Source organism: Rhagoletis pomonella, unplaced genomic scaffold, assembly GCF_013731165.1.
Source record: "Rhagoletis pomonella isolate Grant_MI unplaced genomic scaffold, Rhpom_1.0 Rhpom_scaffold_00005, whole genome shotgun sequence".
Classification (NCBI taxonomy): Eukaryota; Metazoa; Arthropoda; class Insecta; order Diptera; family Tephritidae; genus Rhagoletis; species Rhagoletis pomonella.
Window position 1 is genome coordinate 51,446,543 of NW_023458559.1, and position 4,052 is coordinate 51,450,594.

A 4,052-nucleotide genomic window follows, 5' to 3' on the forward strand; every position below is an offset into this window, starting at 1 on the left:
AAAATGGCCAAAAACGCTGTTTTTAGGGGTTTCAACCCCTTTTTTCTCGAAAACGTGACGTGATGGGAAGTTTTGGACCCCAGATTCGTGTTCAGCACGAAAAATCCGTTCGGAAATACCAGGTCCCGTCTTATTCGCAAAACCCTTGTAGACCAGTGTAATCAAAGTGTGCGCCTTGTTCTAATATAATATTCACAGAAGAATTTGTACTAATTATTTTTGAAAATATTGTTTATTCTATAATATAAACCATATAAGTCAAAGTTGCATACTTCATTTAAAGTTCACAAAAATGAAAGAAATTTTCATCAAAATTTTCAACCTTTTATCCAGAATTTCTAGGAAATTTTCGAGTATGCAGTTTTGTAGCCCACTAAAACGGTTAGAAAAACCCATTGATATTTGTGATTTTTTTTTTGGTGACGGACTTTTGCACTTTTTTCCAAATGCATGAATTTGACATGACAAACGTCTAGCCACCAACGTCTAGCATCAAAGCGAGATTCCTCAACATCTCGTCCATCTGCGCCCATGCCCCGACGGAAGAGAATGACGAGGCGTCCAAGGATCTCTTCTATGAGCGCTTGGAGCGTGCATGTGAGCGCTGACCCCGACACGATCGCGCTCGCCGATTTTAATTCCAAGGTGGGAAAGGAAGAGACTTTTGGCGCCACTGTCGGAAAATTCAACCACGACGAGGAAACGTCCGATAACGGACTGAAGCTAATCAACTTAGCCGGGGCTCGAAACATGGTAATATGTAGTACTAGGTTCCAGCATAAAAATATCCATCAAGCTACATAGCTGTCTCCAGATCGAAAAATGAGAAACCAAATCGATCATGTTGTGATACACGGAAGGCACGCTTCTGGTGTTTTAGACGTACGTACACTCCAAAAGCGAAACATCGACTCGAACCACTATCCTGTTGCAGCCAAAATACGCACCCGGCCCTGTGCAGCAATAAATATGCGCCCAACAATTCAAGGAAAGCTTTAAGTCGAAAAGCTGTAATCACAACAGACGGCTAATTTATTCGCCACTTGACTCTCACACCTGCTCTCTGAGAGCACCCTTCAACAAACCGACATACGCGAGCAGTGGAACTGCATTTCCCGCCGCTGAAGAAGTAGTCCGATTTCAGTAAGCCCGAAAGAACAACTGGCAACTGATGAGGAATGTCGAAAAGCTGCAGAGAAAAAAGATGCCGCCTACAGGGCCACGTTGCGATCGGGTGCAACGCGAGCCATGTGGCACCATTATAGGGAACTGAAGAAGGAAGCGAGAGGTATTTGCCGTAATAAGAAGAGAGAGGCCGAAATACGTAAGTGCGAAGAGCTTGAGATGCTGGCCGACAGGAAGAACGCCCGAAAATTCTACCAGAGGGTTAGACCGACTTACGGAAGGTTTCAAGACCGGGGCGAACTCCTGTAAGAACAACAATGGCGACCAAATGACAGATGTCCAGAATATACTTAAACTATTATTTCCACGCTACTGAATGGTAGCAGCGCTTAGAGTAGTGGACAAGATGAACCCGAGCTTCAGATTTGGAAGCCCTTTTTCTGACAAACATTACTGTAAAAAATGATTTAAAAAATTTAAGTTTTAATAACATTAAAAAGTTTGCGTCGGTGCTCAGTTGTTTTCGAGTCTAGTTTTTACATTGGTATTATTGTTTTATTGTAAAAGCTTTGTTCGAACTTACCGGATCTAAATCGGAATCCCAAATGTCTTTTAAATCACCATCGTAGAATCCTTCCATTTTTGTTGTTCTTACTTTGTTTTTACTTTGATTTTCTTTTTACGTTTTTAGTTGATGCTTTTACGTCGAACTCTTTTTTGATTTTGGCAGAGTTTAACCGTCGTAGTACGTTATCGGGTCGTCAAGAATGAGCTGGTTCTTTTTTAACCGCCTATTTAACACTTAATATATTTCTTAACTGCACACTTGTTCTTTATGTAACTTGGTGGTCTGCTTAAATAGTAGAAACATTAACAAAATAAAAATTGTATTCTTTGTTTGATTTCTTGTTTAATTTGAATGTATTTTTACTTTGCGCGCATACACTTAAGTTACCGGTTTCGAATTATCGCTTTATATGTGTATATACATATGTATGTATGTATGTAACTAGAATGCGGTTAAGCGTGAATATGTGAGGTCATTTATTAAGAATATTATGATTATAACTTTAACTTTTCTTATACATACAATTTAAGTACATATGTATGTATTTAGGTTTGATTTTAATCGCGCAGACGCCGGTTTGCTTTCTTTTCGTCGGGTTTTTTATTTTTGGTTTTTACGATTTTCTGATAGCCACGTCTCTACGTGGTCTTGCTTCAAGTGCTATTTTTTTGTTTTTGTTGCTTTTTCGTAACTTGAACTTCGTACGCGCGAGTTCGCAGGGGCCGGTTTTAGTGATTGACGTTTTTGTGTTTAGTTTTTTTTTTTAGTTTTTTCGTTGGCTTTGTTCCGAGTTCAAAAGTCTAACCTACTTTTCCAGCCTGGCATTTAAGATGTTTTTCTTTTTTTTTTTGAGCTCAACTGTGTAGTTGCGCAATATTTCCTTTAAATTTAAGATTTACCATACATTTTTTTTTTCAAGGAAAAGCAATTATGTTAGTACTTGGTTGTTAGAATATTTGATTGAGCAATTGTTTCATTTGTGCTGGAATTGTCAGATTATTATTAGCCACTTTCAAGATTATTAGTTTAGAATGGTGCACGTTTTTTTTTTTTTTTGTTAATCAAATATTACGATTTTTTAATTATTTATTTTTGACGAGAAGCTTAATTGGTAAGTGATTTTTTGCTTGAAATTATGCATATAAACTTTTGCGCTTTTTCAAATTGAAACTTTGCTTTGGCATTATTCATTTCTATTCTTGTTTTTTTTTTTTTAATTCAATTGAAGCCACTTTTATCGCAGTTTAGTGCGCGCTTACTCACTCCTTTTTTTCTTCAAATCACCACCCAGAAATTCTTTGAATTCTCCTTTGCAAAACCCGTTTTCTATAGCTCTGATTGCACCTCGTTTGGTTGCATAAACCAATGGCTTTGCTGCTGCTGCGGTTTCAGTTGTCTCGACTAACACTTTTCTTGCTTCAACAACAACTGCTTTTCAAATCTTTTTCTTCACTCAAAATTTACTGTTGCATCAATGCTAACAACGCACCAACACCAACATTCCTTGCTTTTCCACGGGTCTATATTTACGTACATATGTATGTATACCTCGTTTGTCGCTCGTTACTTGCCACTCTGCTATTAGGCACTTGTTGGCTGGCAACCTGTTGCTTCATCAATCCCGCTAAAATTGTGCCTGCCACTTGTTGCAAGCTGCCAGTTGTCACGGTCGCAACTTGTTGCTCACTGCAAACTGCATTCGTGCAGCATATTTTTCTTTGACTGTGTCTATGCAAGTGGTTTATTTTTTCTTGTTGTTTGCCAACTTTTCACAATATTTGCCAGCTGCTGCTTTCTTTATACTTTACTATTCATATATTTATTTTCCTAGCAGAACGGCATACAAAAATTCTTATTACCATTGATTGCTTCTGCCTGCAGTTTGTTGGCTAACAATTGGTTATGACTACTTTTCCACTTGGCGGCCGCTGGTGGCTAGCAGTTAGTCAGTCAATCAGTCACTTCGTCAATTGTTGACTTTGCCTTCGGCTTTGACTGCAGTTTGGCCAGAGAGCAGGCGTAAATGCATACAAATGTGTGTATGTATGTATGTGGATTGTTGGACTGCTGGTTGGGTTTATTTGATTTGCTGCGCGGTTAGCAGATCTTTGTTCTCAGTTTTGTTGTTTTTAGGTGCAACTTTTCCTATGGAATGTGTGTTTTTATCTTTCTTTTGCACTGCACTTTTTTATTAAGTATTTTTGATTTCTGAGTTGCCACTTTATTTATTGGCTTTTTACAGTTGACTGTAGTTAACTTGTTGAGAAATTGACTTCTTCTGCTTCTATTTATTAGCTTTTCTGCTTGTTTTTCTCGTGTCCGCCACTTTTTGTGTTCTGTTGTGTGCTTTTCCTTTTTT

At 38.2% G+C, this 4,052-nt stretch overlaps 1 protein-coding gene across 1 annotated transcript in view; it reads right to left on the reverse strand.

Annotated features, from left to right (window-relative positions):
* LOC118740142 (cyclic AMP response element-binding protein A-like) overlaps positions 1-4,052 on the reverse strand; it is a 109,984-nt gene that overhangs the window by 61,602 nt on the left and 44,330 nt on the right. The gene's annotated exons all lie outside the window — the stretch shown is intronic.